General features: G+C 50.6%; 1 protein-coding gene across 3 annotated transcripts in view; it reads left to right on the plus strand.

Annotated features, from left to right (window-relative positions):
• The first annotated feature begins 4,034 nt into the window (after positions 1-4,034).
• Positions 4,035-17,080, plus strand: part of Slc6a6 (solute carrier family 6 member 6) — a 73,251-nt gene continuing 60,205 nt past the window's right edge. For all 3 annotated transcript variants that reach the window (XM_021638237.2, XM_021638238.2, XM_021638241.2), the window contains exon 1: positions 4,035-4,258. The gene's annotated coding sequence lies outside the window, so the exon portion shown is untranslated. The remainder of the gene's footprint in view (positions 4,259-17,080) is intronic.

Below are 17,080 nucleotides of genomic sequence, written 5' to 3' on the forward strand. Positions count from 1 at the left end.
CTGGCCAAGAAGATCCTCGATCCTTTGCAGGGCTGGTGCCAAGTGGCCTCTCCAGCATGTGCTGTGCCTTCCTCGGCACTGTGACTGCTCTTGGTGACCTGACAGATAGGACGAGAACTCCTCTGGCAGGGTCAGTAGGTTTTGTTCAAAGTCCAGGATCGATTGGATGTCACTATTGAGAGCGGCTGAATAATGTACTCTCAGTGGCTTTTTACAAATCCCGTTCACCGCAGTGAGTAACAGCCAAGGACCAAAAGCCTGAAACCCTGCCATCACCCTACGCACATCCCCAGGAGCTCTTCCTGAACATCGACTTTTCATTTCTAGAATGAGAAAGTTGGTCCCATTGTAATGTCAGCCAGTACTTGGCTCATGGAAGGAACTTCTGCCTGTCTTTCCTTGAAAGGCCTCCTAAGCGCCAATGGTTTGGGTGCCCTGCGTGCCAGCTCTCACCTCTGGCCTGGGCCTGAGTCTCAGCCCAGCCGCCTGCAGGACCAGCTAGCTGGTGACGTGCAAACATTCACAATCTAAGGAATGAGTGTGATATCTCTGGGGTGGGGGTCACATCCACCATGTGACCATGCCCTCAGTGCCGGAGAGTTGTGGGCGAGCAGGTGGCCTACTCTGCCATTTTCAAGAGAACCCAAAGTTTCCCTTTTAAAGATGTTCTTTCACGTCATTCATTCATTATTTATGTGTATGTGGGCGCCACAATGTGTGTAGAGGACGGAGGACAACTTGTGTGAGCTGGCTCTGTCCTTCCCTCATATAGGTTCTGGAGATCCAGCTCAGGTTGGCTCTCCTTTGCGGCAATAGCCTTTACCTGCTGAACCATCTCGCTGGCCCTCCTGGTTCTGGTTTTGTTCTTGGAGACAGGATCTTATTAAACTGCAGCCAGTGCTCCTGGCTCAGTCTTTTGAGTGCTGAAATTATAGGTTTATTTATTTTTAAAATTGAGCATGTGTGTGTGTATGTGTGTGTGTGTGTGTGTGTGTGTGTGTGTGCAGATGTCCTCAGAGTCTAGAAGAAGGCATCAGATTCCTAAGGATGGAGTTAAAGGTAGTTGTGAGTTGTCTGATGCAGGTGCTGGGAACTAAGCTCAGGTCTTCTGCAAGAGCAGTCTGAGCTCTGCTGATCTATCTCTCTGCCCCCCCCTCCCCATTTATTTGATTGTTAAATTGTTTGACATAGGGTCTCATATGGCCAAGGCTGGCCTCAAATTCCTTGTGTCTGCCAGGCTGGACTTGAACTCTTGATTCTCTACCTCCTAGATGCTGAGATTACAGGTATGTACCATTGTGTTTGGACAAATTATTTGAGACAGGGTCTTACTATGTAGCCCTGGCTGGTCTGAAACTCACTGTGTCACTAGGATGGCCTTGAACTCACAGAGATTTTCCTTCTACTGCCCTCTGGGCTTGAAGATATACACCACTTGCATGGATGATGATGATTATGATGATGATAATGAATAATAATAATAATAATAATAATAATAATATTGTTGTTGTTGTTGTTGTTGTTTTCAAGACAGTGTTTCTCTTGTAGTCCTGGAACTTGCTCTGTAGAGCAGACTGGCCTGGAACTCAGAGACCTGCCTGCATCTACCTCCCAAGTGTTGGAATCAAAGGAATGCACCACCGTCCCACAGCCTGAAATTATTTAAAGAGGTACCGTGTCCATTTGGAGTTGTCATGCCAGCTCCAAACTCCTAGGCTCAAGCAGCCCTGCATAAGATGCAAGCAGTTGGGGGTACATGTGTTTAAATATGCAAAGTCACCTCAATTTTGCTTTGTGGCAATGAACTCAAAACAGGATGGATAAAACCCAGTTCAGGCAATGAATTAGAGCTCCTGGTGGGGCTGGATTCAGTGCAGGCTACCCAGTTTGAGACTTCTGACTGCTCTGACAGGCCATGGCCTCTCACATACTTAGCTCATACTCCATGCCTGACTGATCCGCTGCACCCACAGCCTGGGTCTGGGTTAACCCCAAAGGCCTCCTGGAAATGAGCAGATGGTCTAGGTTCAGATTCCAGCTCTGACTCTCTGGCCAAACACACCCTCCCGCCCCCCCCCCAGGCCAGTTATTTGCTCTGTGGCTCAGTTTTCCCTTCTGTCAAGTGGGAGAGATAGCACAGGGATGAACCCATTTACACACAGTGAAATCTACCAGCCGTGAAAGTGCTATAGAGAGGAAGCTAAACAAATAAATATAGTTGGTGTAGCGACCCAAGTGGCACTCAGCTGTGACCCCAGCTACCCAAGTGCTCTGCAGAAAGAGGATGACTTGAGTCCAACATTTTGGGGCCAGTCTAGGCCAATGTAGTGGCATCCCTATCTCAAAATATAATAAATACATAAATAAATACGAACGTAGCTGAGCACTTTCTGTGCACCAGCCCTGTGCAGCCTGTGTACTTGTTGGAGTTCAAGGACCAGATCTCACAGCTCACAGAGCCGACTTTCCCGAGGGAAAAGGTGGACTGACTCGTATCCTCCCATTCTCCATAGCCATCACTTGTGTGATACCGTGTGGATCATTTGGAGGCTCAGGCCTTCCCAGGAGGCCTTTCAAAATCACATCCCTGAACCTGCCAAGCTCCTGTGGCCTCCACTGCCCCAGCTTTTTGCATAGTCTTTCGACACTATGCCTGTAGGCTTTTGCAGCCTTGAAGCTCTTGCTTCTTCTGTCCCCTACTCCCACCCCTCTGCCTGCCCAGTGGCTCTTGGTTTCCTGAAGTCTGCTCTGAGTTCAAACCAGCCACTTCCCTACTCTCTGACCTGCCCCTTGGCCTCAGCCCTTTGTACTGTGGGTAGTGACACGTGAGTCTGGAAAGTTGTAGATTTTAGTATGTATGTGTATATGTATGTATGTATTTGTTTATTATAGAGACAGGGCTTCTCTTTGTAGACTTGGCTGTCTTGGCCTTGAACTCAGAGGTCTGTCTGCCTCTGCCTCCCAAGTGCTGGAATTAACAGCATGAGCCACTACTACCTTATTTTGTTTCTTGATGTTTTGTGCCAGCCTAGGACAATGGGTTCAGGCTAGCTGGGTCTGGGGTTTTTATTCTCAGAGGCAGATGGATAGTCGTGCTTCATAACAGTCACTTGTGTGCAGAGAGAGTGGAAAGGAGAAAAAAGGAAGTGGCTGCTCAGAGAGGGGAAGGCCTTACTGAAGGTCACACAGCGTCAACTCAGCCAGGCTGTGGGTGTGACAATCAAATGGAGGACCTCATTCAAATAAGGGCAAGAATAATGGCACACTCCCCATCTCCATTTAAAAATAGTCACATTTGCTGACACTCGTTTGGCACTTCCTTGGTGGCTTGTGCCCTGTTCAGGCTCTTTTACACTGTTAACCTTGGAGCCTCCCAGCTGCCAAAAGTGATGAGTTCCACTATTTTTATTTCCGTTTTACAGATGAGGAAACCGAGACGCAGAAAGTCTGACGAACTTGCCTGAGGTAGCACAGCCATGATGAAGCCAGGCCACTTGAAAAGCACACCCTCAGGGGGGCCGGGGGACTTGGCCCCCGTGATCGTTTCCACAGCAGCTCAGCCAGGTTCACAGAGCTGCACACTGGCCTGAGAGTATGCTGGGGGAGGGGAAGGGAAGGAGCAGATTCCGGTATGGATCTAGCTGCTGCGGCAGCCCCAGGCCTCATCCCCAGAGCTAGATGGATGTGCTAGACAGCGTTGTGGTGTGGTAATGGCTAACGGGACAGGAGATGAACCAGGAGTCTGGGTCTCCAGCGCTTCATCGCCTGCAGGAGGGTCCTGAGCAATTTGCCACCAGCCTTTTGATGGACCATGAGGATGGGGCGCGCGCGCTCGACGAGACGAGCCGGGCTCTTTGTGTGTCAGAGCTCGTGCTCGCGTGCGTGCGTGCATGCGCGCGTGCGTGCGTGTGTGTGTGTGTGTGTGTGTGTGTGTGTGTGTGTGTGCATGTGTGTGTCCCGCGTGTGGGCGTGACTGAACCTCCAGGCCCCGCCCCAGGCCCCGCCCAGGCCCGGCCAAGCTGGTATTTTTCCACCCAGCAGGATGGGTGATGCAGAGAGCTGCCTGTTCAGACAACAGACACGCGAGGTCAGGGAGAAGCCGCTTATAAATTACCGCTTCCTCAGCGCCGCCGCCAGCGTCGTGCTCCGGGACCTGGCTGCAGCGGAGCTCCCGTGCCCAGCCGCCAACGCCGCGATCGCCGCCAGCCCCGCCAGCCCCGCCAGCCCCGGGCCAACCGCCGTGGGCTTAGCCACCCAGGTACCCAGGGCGCGCGGGCCGCCACTGCAGCCCCCTCCCCGGGCCGCTCTCCGCCACCTCCTCGCGTCCCTGTGGGTCTGGCCTCCCCGCGCTCCACCATCCCCTTCACCCCTAAGGGAGGGACAGAGGGTCTCCAGCTCAGCTCTGCTGGCGACGGAGTTATTGTTCCCCCGGCGAAGGCAGGGGCCGGGGCTGCTGGCGCGGCGGCAGGTGTGTGTGTGTGTGTGTCCGTCCCACGGGGTGTCTCCCTGTCCCTGAATGTCTCTGTTTCTGAGGGTGGCTGTTTCTCCACCCCAGGCGCCCGTGCCCATGTGCGCCCCAGGGTGTGTGATGCTCCCTACCTCCTTGGCTGCCGTACCTGAGTGTAGTGTGGCCGTGTGTGGCTCTGTCTCCTGATGTGAGCTCTTGTGTGTCCTTGTGTATGTCTTTCCTGTGCGAACCTGCACGCGTGGCTGTGTCTCCGGAACCCTGGCCGTGTGCACGTGTGTGTCCCTGGTTGTGGGCAAATCCGGTGTTTTTCAGCTGTACCTGAGAGGGCATCTATTGAGCCCAGTGGGCCCAATAGGCATCTTTGGTTCTCCGCCGTATTTAGGAGAGGTAAGAGGGAGGTATGGCTCCAGGTGCTGCCTGGGTGTGGCACACAGGTGCTAATGACAGCAGCCCCCAGGCTTGAGTAGCCCAGAGGGACAGCCAGGGCTAATGACCAGTGAGGAGAGCCAGCTGGACACATTTTTCTCTAGACTTCTTCCCTTCCCTTTGTGGGTTCCTCTTTTGGGTGTGAGGTTCTGGTCCGCTCCTACTGGGGAAGCCACGCAAGGAGCCAGTCTCAGGAACAGGTCTTGTAGCTCCAAAGCCCTAGCCTACACCAGCCTGGCCGCAAGGGAGGCGTGTGCTGAGCAGGGCCACCGACCTGGCTATTTTGGTCACTGCCGGGTCTCTGCCAGATCCCTGCCTCCCCTAGGACCAGCCCCAAAGGCCTGGGAGACAGCCTGGGCCCCCGTTTCCTGCCTGGGGAAATAAATCATATAAAAAAAACTGGCCAGTCTCTTGACCCGGAGGGTCTTAGGACTGCGGTTTGGTAGCACGTGGCTCCATTTGGATGTCAGTGAATTGGCCTCCGATCTGGCCCAGCTAGCTTTCAAATGAAATGTCCTAGAGATCTTTTTTAAATTAATTTTTTTTCTTTCTTTCTTTTTCTTGTTGTGGTTGTTGGCTGGTAGGGAGGGGATCTCGCCTAGAGTCTCTAAGCCAGAAGGAGTTTATTTTTATGAGAGAGCGGGTGAGTGCTTAGCAACCGCCTGCCTGCCTGCCTCTCTACCGGGGAGTCATTGGGGAGTAGGGGGTGGTGGTGAAGGGAAAGTGTTTTACCAAGATTATGGTGGGTGGCCGGATGGGGACCTGGGCACCAGCCGAGAACCCACAATAGGATAGTGTTGGCAGATGGTTGGAGGTTGTCTCAGACTGGTCCAGCTACCCAGTTAACCTTGGGCAGTGTTTCTGTCCTCAGTTTCTTCACCTATAAAATGGGTAGGGTGTACTAACCACTGGATATGCCAACCAGGAATCCAAGAGCCAGTGCTTGTCCCCAGAAAGACTGTCCCTCTTAATGGTGACCTTGGGTAGTTCTCTTAGCTTGGGCTTGGCTGTCCAGGCGACAAGGACACTAAGGCCAGCCTCGCCTTGTCCTTGAGGGGATTGAGGGAGATGAGGCTGAATAAGCTTGCGGTAAGCTGTAAAGCCGGGCTCTCGGCTCTAGAGCTGCTGATTAGAGGGTGTCACGAGGTCTTGGGTCACTGTGGTATGTAGCAAGGGCCATGGTGCAGTCCGGAGAGGGCTTTTGTCCTTTGGGGATACCCTGGCACTGCCTGTAGCTCTATTATGGTTAGCTTCTCGGACTTTCTAACCGCTCTGTATCCTGCCGTGGGCCACATCTGCTTGGTAGAATCTGGAGGTTCCAGGCATGGTGGAAGAGCCCATTCTACAGATGGGCCAGCTGAGACCTGCCTAGGAGCCTGCCTTGCTTAGAGTGTACAAAATTGGGCTTCCAAAAGCCTTGCCATGGCAAACCATGCATTTTTGGCTTTACAGAGCTTGGGCCACCAATTTGTTGGGGACATGAAAAAGGAACAGGGTGTGGAGGAAATGGGAGACAAAGGTATTCTGGTCCTTAGGGCTAGAAGGTGTATGAGGAGAGGGGGGTCCTTGGTACCTCATATTCTTTGCTTCTTTACACCTTCGTGTGGACCCCTGCTACCATTCTTGTAGCAGATGTCGCCCTGCCTCACCCCCTGCCCCTCCACCCTCCTGCCTCAGGCCCACCCAGAGGCAGCCTGGACCCTGGGTCCAGGGTTCTGGGGACCCTGTTTCTAACCTCAGCTGTCAAAGGTTCAGTTCTCCGAAAGTTTCCAAAGGTCTCAGTGATAAGGTGCCATGAGTCACTGAGCACATTCCTGGACACAGGAAAGAGCTGTCAATCACAAAGACTCTGGAATGCTTCCCAGCCACTGCCATTGGGGGATCTGGGTGGGAATAGAGGGTTGGTCTGGGGTTCCGGGCTGTGCTTACTGTTCTCCACTTCGGCAGCGGTTGTGGGCAAGAGTCAGGCTCTTTGGGGCTGCAGCTTGCTTCTTGGTGTTTATCAACTTACCCCAGCCAAAGAAATTTGAATCTATGTATTGTGGATTTGGGGTAGAATATTGGCTTTGATGAGATAATAACCTAGAGGGAGCAGCTGCTGCAGTGACTCCTGCCATCCGTGGAGTGCCTAAAGGAAGAGTGTGTGATCCAGTATGTGCTTGGTGAGGTAGGGGCAGAGGTGACGTTGGCAGGATGAACTGGCCTGGTAGACGGGAACGCAGAGGGTTTAAAGGTACTGTGACATTAGCTAGCCAATCATTTTTATAGAACATGTCCACAGGGCCCCAGTCAGAGAGAGGCCACGAGAGCTGGGTGATGGAGGGCTATGAGTTCCAGGCATATAGTTATGGCACTTATCAGGAGGGCAGCAGGGAGACAAATAGGTTTGAACTGGGTCTGGGGACAGTAGCCGGCCTGGGCTCCGGAGATGAAGCTTGGCTGCCCGTTGGTCAGGCCTGGTACAAGACATTTTCTGTACCAATGAATCTGGCCCCAAGCTCTTTCTGTAAACACCAGGTGAAGCCTGGATGCCCTGTTTAACAGGTACCAGGCCATTAACTTGCTGGTACCCACCTTCCTGGAGCATGCAGATCTAGTGTCTTTAGGGAAAGTTATGGGCAGGGCTTGGGGACCTTGGAGCCGATCCCTTCCCACACCACTTTGGATTAGAGGATTCGTTTGGAAACCTGAGCGGAGGCTGGGTTTAGGGGGTGGGGGTGGGGGTGGGGGCGGAGCTTAGAGGGGTGGGGGTGGAGAGGCAGGAAGATAGGAAATGTTTGTTCGTTTGTTTGTTTGTTTGTGTTTTGAGTGAGACTTGACCTGGAATTTATTATGTAGCCAAGGCTGGTTTGAAATTTGTCACAATCCTCCTGCCTCAGGCTTTTGAGTGCGGGGGATTAGAGGTGTGAGCTACTGTGCCTAACCCTTCTCTGTGACTTTTAAAAAGCATTGGAGTCTGATTTGTGGCTCAGCAGGTGAAATCACTTGCCAGGCAAACCTGAAAGCTGAGTTAAATCACCAGGTCCCACAGTGGAAGGAGAGAATGCCACGAAGATGTCCTTTGACCTTCATTCACATGAGATTCTGGCATGCCACATAAAGATACACGCGATAATAAGAAATAACATTTTTAAAGGAAAAAGATATTTTAAGGTTCTAGGACTGTAGGTCAGTAGTATAGTGTGAGCTTAACCTGAGGCTCTGAGTTTGATCTCTGGTGGCCCCCAATTAAATTAAAATTGAAGTATAATGTACTGAAACGCAGAGATGCTTTGAAGCTCAGTGAATCTGGATGCCTGTGTAACTACCACGTGTTTGTGTATGAACATAAGTGTGTTGGTGCATATGGGGAATGTGTGTGCAAATGTGTATTCCTGCTTCTGGAGGCCAGAGTTCAACATCAGGTCCTTTTCTTCATTACTCTCTATGTAATTTTTTGAGACAGGGTCTCTCACTTAACCTGGAGCTTGGATGGTGGCCAGCAAACTCCACCTTCCCATCTTTGTTCCTCCTCCAGTGCTGAGGTTACATGAGTTCAGGGCCACATCTACCTTTTTATTTTGGTGCTGGGGACCTGAACTTGGGTTCTCTTACTTGCACAGCCAACTGCCTTACCTGGGAAGGCATCTCTCTAGCATTTCTTTCTCCTTCCTTTTTTGTTTGCTTCAGGAGGGACCCAGGACTTCACCCTTGCTGGGCAGACACTGTACCACTGAGCCACATTCCCAGAACTCTCCACTCCTTAAACACTTTCAGATGTCTGTCACTGAATGACTTTTGCCAAGTCACCACTCCTATCAGTGAATTTGTGCCAGAGATGGTGAATCACCCTCGCAATCCCAGTACTGTATGTGTATATCATGATGGCTAACTGTAGCACTGACTAGTAAGTGGAAAATTCTAGAAATGAGCAGTTCATGAGTTGTTGAATACACTTTATGACAGCGTAGGGTTGTAATTTTATTATGAGTTATTGTTCTCAGAATGATTAATTTATAAATTAAACTTTATCTTAGTTATGTGTAAGGTGGGGAAGCAGTATAAACTGGAGGCCACTGCTTTCTGCATTTGGATCCTACAGTGTGCCCTATCGGCAAGACACATGATACCCACACCACAGCCTGTCCACCTGTCCTGCAGATGCTTTGTCTGTAGGTGTGGGATTGTGAGAGAATCTCCTGTTGGCATTGGGTGCCAGCTTTTTTATGGACATGGCCATTTCATTTGCGTAGGAGTGAGAAACTGCCAAAAGATTCACTTTTCAGCTACAAAAATTATATACCTCAATCAATACAGAACTGTTATAAACTAAAATATATCCCCTTCAGATCATTACAAAATATACATATACAAAGGTTGGGTTGAGGATATCCACTGTGGAGTGTGTGCTTGGCAAGTATGAGGGCCTGGCTTCCATCCCCAATGCTGCAAAATGAGTAAATAAAAGACCTAAAGGCTAGCTATTGTCCCTACAGGCAGCTTTAGCTGTGTGGTACCTGAAGTGTCTGTAGGAACGCAGACTGCTTTTTATCACTTTCTGGGTCCGTTTTCATTTCCTTGTGGGTGTAAGGATTTGCTCAGCAGGCCAGTCAGCCACCCAGCTAGCCAGCTGTGGTTTGGTTTTGTTTTTAACAAAAACAGCGTCATACTGTTCCAGGTTCTGCCACTTGGTCTGTACAAACAATGGCCCATTATGACCTGTCACTGGGCAGAATGCCCTGCAGAACACATCGCAGAACGTACAAGCCCACCAGCCCACTGTGCCCATCATTGGCTTGTGGCCCACTGACCTCTTCTGTCCTAGCTGACCACCCAGACTACAGCTCCGGGAGGGCGTCACCCCACCCAGTGGCTTCCAACTTGCCTTGAAGGTGAACAGCAGCCTGAGCCCTTTCCAGTGACAGGATCTCACCCCCTCAATCCTCCTGCCTCAGCTTCCCAGGTGACTGAAACTGCAGGTGTGTACCACTGGTTGCACTGCAGATGCTTATTGAGCACCTACTGTATGTCAGGCACCATCCCAGACGTAGGAAGGCAGCAGTGAATAAACCAGTCTCTGCTGTTGGGCTGCTCGAAGTCCCTCGGGAGGGGGAGACCAGCATCGGGAGGAGGAGAAGATGAGTATCTTGAAGTTAATGTACAATCCCAAGCTGAGGGCAGGCACTTAGGAACAGGTCGCAGGTGTGCGGAAGAGTGGTCCATTGACTGTGGAGTCCAGGGACTGTGGACTTTGTTTGGGATCTTCCAGCTAACCTGCCCCACCCACCCACCTCAGGGACGGGGCGCTCTGCTCTGGTGAGATCTAGGTGAGGTGTTTATCAGTGGAACAGGGATCCAGCCTTCAAATCACCGACTGTTCAGGTTCCCTGCCCCTGCTTCGCCCACCGTTCTGATTATGTAAAACTTCCTTGCTGGGAGGTAGGTTAAGGACACTAGCAAGATCTTGTGCAACTGACTTTTCTAGGGATGGAACCCAGGAAGGGTTTTCCACAGTTAGGCAGGTGCTGTACCACTGAGTCCCCTCATCAGCCCCTCACCTCAGTGTTTCTTTCCAAGGTGTTATTTATAGTCTCAGTTCAAAGGGAACAGGGTGTGAAGGAAGGACTGCAAGGGCAGGCTGCTTGAGAGATACCCATAATCCAGGACCCAACTCTCGGAAAGCTTGGAGAAGAGCCTGGAGCCTGGCACTGATGAACTGCTCTGGTCAGCCCAGGATTGAGATGAATGGGGGAAGGGTGAGGAGGACATTCTGCTCACACTTGTTGTACAGCCAGTGGACAGAAGACATCTGTTAACTGAGCCTACCCATATCCTGGGCTGGTTAGTCTGTTCACCTTTTTAGTCCGTTCCCCTTATTCCTTCCCCATCCCCCACTGAGCCTCACTATCTCCATTAAATGAATGAAGCTTTGGGCTAGACATTCTGAGTGTCCTGTTTCCATGGAGCTGGTGGCCATGTTCCATCAACCCCCTTCTGGAAAGCCCATAGGCTGAGGTTGCTAGATGCTTGGCAGGCGTTAGAGAAGTGTGGCTGGCTCTCGAATCTGTGCAGTCAGGCCTAGTGGGTGAAGGGCGCTGGAACAGTTCTGAGGACTCTCCCCCTGAAGGACCTTCATTCTGTCACCAGATGGCACCTGGTATCCACAGCCTCCTGATCAGCCGCCATGTCTCCTGGGTGTCTCTCTACTACCTAGGAGGCAATGCTGAGCCAGTCTTCTGCTCAAGAGGCTTCCAGTGGCTCTGTGAAATTTGACTAAAGAAGAATTTGCTGTTAGAATCTTTTCCAGGTCTGGCTCACCTCTCCTTGTACTCTGGGGTTCTCAGCTGAGCCTGGTCCTTTGTTCCCCATCTTCCCACTCAAGGACAGCTTGTAGCTCCCTTGAAAGCATTCCTTGACCCTGAAACCAAAGATCACAAGAGTCAGAGCAGACTTGAACTTCCCAGGCTTAGCTACTAGAGTTCTGTTCCCTGGCCTCTGTGAGCTTGCCATATATCCACTAGACCAACCAGCTGGGGACACACTGAGAGGAGGGGAGATACTCCAGCAGAGGGGCCTGGTTCACAGAAGTGTACCCTCGTCCTGAAATGAGAGCCTATACTTTGAACAGCTATTGGTTCAGGTTTGGACTCACCTGTCTACCCACCTAGCAGGTACTTATCCCTCCCAGGCTGTGCAGATATGGCTAGTCAATAGGACAGTCTGAAGTATGCCCTCCTGAGGCTGTCTGTTTGGCAAGAGGGATGGATGTCAAGCAAAAAACGTGACACAGGTGGACTTATGAAATCTAAGCCAAACATTGTAAGCCAAGGGCTGATGTCCTTGGCTTCTGAGTTACTGTGTTACATAGGTGAATCCTTATCCATCTCTGGTCCTTGGGCTTGAGCTCACTTGGTGGATAATGAGAAAGAGAGTCCTACGTCTATGTTGTCATGGTATGAAGTACCATGCCCTTGTCATCTTGCTCATGTTCCAGGATTGCCTGAGCCTTGCTCTAAAAGAAGGTGTCCCAGTTTGGAGAACAGAGTTCCAAGGTAGTGTTGAGCAGAGCTGTGGCAACCAGCTTTTAGTAGGGAATACGTATCTCCTTGGGAACAATGTGGGTTTGCTTAAACTATTAGTGGGAGAATATAGATTAGAACAAACCTTTAAAAGGAAGAAAAAAAATCCCACGTCTGCCAGCCCCTTCCCTAGGTGCTGTGGAATCTATTTCTGTCTCATTTCTCAGGGGTAGAAGGTGGGCTTCTTTTAAAGCTATTGAGCCTGAAAAAAATGTGTCAGCCCTTGCCAAATACCCTCCCCATCAGCTTTTAGTCTTGCCAGGTATTTTGTTTATTTTTTTGAAGGGGGGGGTGTGGGTTTCTGAGGATGAAACCTAGAATGGTAGGTAGGGCTCTACTCCAGTCCTGGGAAAGCCTTATAAATCGCTGGTGTTGTTTCTTTGTTGGGCTTTTTTTTTCTTCTCCTGTAGCTTGTCAGGGCATAGTAGGGAAAGCAAGGCCTGGTGGACTGTTGTGGTGGCGGTGGAGTGCTAAGCAGCAGCTGTGATGTCCCTTGATGCCTCTTTGTGTCCCCAAACCCCACTGGCTGGAAACCTGCCACCCCTCATGGCAATGTTTTATTGGCTGAAAGAAGGAGAGGAGGGCCGTCTGCTTCTCTAATTCAAGGGTGCTAAGTCAGTATGGCCTGGATGAGGGATTGCTGTGAGCTTGCCCTTCCTTGAGATTACACCAGTTCTCCAGCTGGGGTGAGCTCCAGGGTTACATGTGTGTGGTTCTGTTTTTGTATGAAGCTGAGGGCAGTTAAAGGCTGGAAAAAGCAGCTAGAGAGATAGCTCAGTGTTACTAGGACCCAGGCTTAATTCCCAGCACCCACATGGCAGCTCACAGCTGTCTGTAACTCCAGTTCCTGGGGCTTCAACACCCTCTTATGGGCAAAACTTCAGTGCACATGAAATAAAAATAAATAACTCATAAAAAAAAAAAAAAAGGCTGGACCAGGAAGCAAAGGCTAATTTGCTTTGAATGTAAAGAGTTCAGCCTTCTGCCACCATCCTTGGAAAGCCCCAAATCTGCCACTAGGAAAACCTTGTGTATTGTTATCCCTCCTCAAAGTAGGGATAACTATCACCAGTTCTCCCTGAGGACCCAGCCTGAGACTCTGTCTTCCCCCAGAACATTAGTAATTTTTCTTTCCTTTGCATCTCTATTAGTCTGACTTGAGATTGCTGTTACCAGGGTCCTGGTGGTGGTGTTCATGGTGGGGTATATAAATCCTGTAGATCAGTTTTGCTCAAATTTTATTTTTAGATGTTATTCCTTCCTTCCTTCCTTCCTTCCTTCCTTCCTTCCTTCCTTCCTTCCTTCCTTCCTTCCTTTCTTTTTTAATAGTCCAGGCTGGCCACAAACTCACAAACCTCCTACTTCAGCCTCCTGAATGCTGGGATTACAGGTATGTACCACCACACCAGGCTTTCTCCCTGTCATGCTGCAGGTCAAGTTGTATTCTCCAAGCTGGAACCTAGCATCTGGTATCTAGACAGCTGCACAGGGGGTGCACCCATGTTCCAGGTATTTGAGAGGCTAAAGAGGGAGTGTGGCCAGAGCCCAGTGGGGGTCAGGGTACCATAGCCTGTGAGCCACATAGGGAGAGAGACTCAGGCTGTAGACCCTGCTCACCCAAAAGCTGAAGATGAATAATATGATAAATTCTGTTTCCTTAGTTTTCGCTTTTGCATAGGAAAACCCCAAAGCCTTTCTGAGGGCAGGTGACTGGCTCAAGGTCATAGGGCTGGGAGCTAGCTGAGCTGGCCTTGGGTCAGTGCCACCTTGGAAAGGATGCTATGGGGAAGCCGCTTGCTACTCTGCAGTGTTCGAGATCCAAAAAGCCACAGGAGGCTTTTGCAGGGAGCCAAGTCGGATGTAAGTCAGGGGAGAGCCCAGGGCCAGCCAGGCCCTGCAGACAGGCCTGGTGGCTCCAGGCAGTGTGTCAGGACAAGGCCCACAGCGTGGGATCTGGCATGTTGCCTGCTGTGGTGGTGGTGATGTAGGGTAGTCTTTGAGAGAGGCTCTTGGCTCCTGGAAGGAAAAAACAGCGCCTGCTGGAACACCCCTCAAATAGCCCCCTGTTATCTAGAAACCTTGTAGAGTGGGGGCTAGTAGACGCCCTTGCCCCACAAACTGGTGTTGCCCTTGTGGAAAGTTGCAACCACCTGCAATTGTCTCAAAGCAGGCTCTGCTCTGAGGATGGAGAGGGGCCTTGCAGTCTGGTTTCTCAGATACCCCATAAGATGAGATCAGTACATGTGCATTGCCAGGTCAAATCAGTTCAGGCTGTTCCCATGTTGGGTGTGAGTACTAGCAAGTTAGGTAGACCTACTGACACAGAGAGCCACTCTTACTTGTGTGAGGTGATCTGGGCAGAATGACCTGCCTGGGGCATATAGTTACATGGGTTACCTCCCCTCAGCAACTGGAAGAGAGCAAGAGACAGATTGAGTCTGAGCTCTTAGAACTTGTTGGACCTTGGATCAGAAGTGTCAGTGACCGCAGGACAGTGGAGAGACTTGGTGGCTCCATCCACATCTGGCATTTAGAGCTGGGGCTGAGGTTTGCCGTCTGTTGTGAAGAGTCCTCCAGATGTTTCACAGGCCGACCTGTGAGGGTTGATTTAAACATGTCTTCCTGTGTGCCCTGATGTGAGGACCGGGCATGAGGGGGAGGGGTCAGCCCTAAGCTTTGCAACAGACACATGATGGATAGAATGTCAGACTGTGGGGGACCTCAGATGTCACCTGTCACCTGCAGCCTCCATCTTGGTACTAATGGGTTGGATGTGAAATGGATAAGGACACAGCAAGTTCAAGCTAGGGCATAGGTCTCTCTCTCTCTCACACACACACAGCCATCTCAACGTAGAGAAGGAGGCTTTACTTATTTTTAAATAATTTTAGCATTATATGTGTGTGCGTAGTCTGTGTATATGTGTGTGTTGGGGGCACATGGCATGGCAGGCATGTGGCTTTTGGAGGAAAACTGTGAAGTCTCTTCTTTCCTATCACCTTGGATGGGTTCTGGGGATAGAACTCAGGTTGCCAGGCTTATATGGCAAATGTCTTTAACTCACCCAGACATCTTGCCAGCCCTCCAACTCCCAAGTGCTTTTTTTAAATATATATATAATTTATTTAACTTTATTTTATGTGCATTGGTGTGAGGGTGTCCGATCACCTGGAACTGGAGGTACAGATAGTTGTGAGCTGCCATGTGGGTGCTGGGAATTGAACCTGGGTCCTTTGGAAGAACCGACAGTGCTCTTAACCACTGAGCCATCTCTCCAGCCCCTCCCAAGTGCTTTTAACAAGAGTTTTGGCTGTCATTCTAATTGTCCAGGCATAGTCAAATCCATGAGTGAGCCACTCTGAGTGACCAGGCCAGTTCACACCACCTCCGGGAAATAGGTGAGATCAGTTCTCAGATACCCCATAAGATGAGATCAGTACATGTGCATTGCCAGGTCAAATCAGTTCAGGCTGTTCCCATGTTGGGTGTGAGTACTAGCAAGTTAGGTAGACCTACTGACACAGAGAGCCACTCTTACTTGTGTGAGGTGATCTGGGCAGAATGACAGATCCTTTATGTTTCTTTAGACATTGTGCTGAGAATTGTGCTTCAAACACACTGTCTCCATCTTCCTCTTTACCTTCCCTCCTTTGGCACAGCCCGGGAGAGTCGGGTGCTCGTCGCCATTTTCCATTTCTGTGCCTCACCCACTGCAGATATTACTGATCCACCTCACCGTCTGTAGGGCAGTGTCCACTCCGGAAGTGGAAGAGGCCCCATTGCTTCTTGCTCATGTCTCAGTCTCACTCTAGGGTTCTGAGTTCCTTGAGAGCAGCAACCTCAGCTTGAGCCCTGCTATGGTCTTTCCCCATACAGTGCCTGGCACATAGTAGGTGCTTAAGAATTTGTTGACTCTTCCTACCATGTGGTACCTTGGACTCAGTGAGTGTGCCCTGCTGTAGCAGTGAGAACCCTGAGGAGAGAGGCTGGTAGTGTACTGACAGGTGACAGGGTGGCCGTAACTTTGCTCAGCTCATGAAGAAGCTAGAAGAGTTGCCAGGAAGAGGCAGAAGTGGGGCTTAAGTGGGGTGGGGAGAGAGGCTGGTAGTGTACTGACAGGTGACAGGGTGGCCGTAACTTTGTTCAGGTCATGAAGAAGCTAGAAGAGTTGCCAGGAAGAGGCAGAAGTGGGGCTTAAGTGGGGTGGTGAGGTTGGGGAATGGGGGAGAGGACAAGTGCCCCCCATCTTCCTCCTCCCCCCACCCTCCTTTGCATCACCATTAATTCCAGTTTAAGTGTCCTTGAAACTTTAGATCTCCATCGATAAGAACGCCTTTCCTGATTCTACACATTTTTATATTCCAGGAAAGCTGAAAGGCCTCTGTGTGTCTGGGCCAGCAGCACTGCGGGTGGCCTGGGACGGCAGGCCCAGAGCTCTGCCCCTGCCTGTCTGTTTCCCAAATCCAGTTCTAAAGAACAGAGTCTCCCTGTGTTTTAAAACAAGTGTCTGGGGTGTAGCCTTATCGTGGCGCTCTCGGTGAGCATGCACTAGCTGGGGTCCACCCGGAACACTGTGTGGAACACGAACAAGTAAATCAGAATCCAGGACATGGCTTCCGGGCCATCCCTGGGGGACAGCTGCTGTGTAGCAGAGTCCAGCAGGTTTCCTAGTTCTCGATCAATTTAATGTGGTAATTGGTGAGCTCTGCCTTCTTGGGGCTGGTCAGTCAAGGTGACTCAGCCAGCGAGGGGACTTGCTGCCTGCTTAGCCTTATGACATGAATGGAAGCCTTCATGGAAGAAGGGGCCTCCTGCAAGTTGTCCTTTGATCTCCACAGGACATCCCCCTCCACACACAAAGAAATGTAATCATAATGATAATCATTGTGATAATAAGATCATCTTGGAGCCTTTCACCTCTCTGTCTAGCTTTGCCTTGTCCATAGGGGATAGCAAGTGATAGCTAGCTCTGGGACCTGGGCAGGTTACAGGGCTAGTAAGGGTGTAGGCTTTCTGGGTTAGTCTAGTGAGTGGCTTACTGGTGCATACCAACAATAACAACAACAACTATATATACATATACACGAATGTGTGATATGTGTATATATATCTGAAGCAAACCACAGCA

Source organism: Meriones unguiculatus, chromosome 5, assembly GCF_030254825.1.
Source record: "Meriones unguiculatus strain TT.TT164.6M chromosome 5, Bangor_MerUng_6.1, whole genome shotgun sequence".
NCBI classification, from domain to species: Eukaryota; Metazoa; Chordata; class Mammalia; order Rodentia; family Muridae; genus Meriones; species Meriones unguiculatus.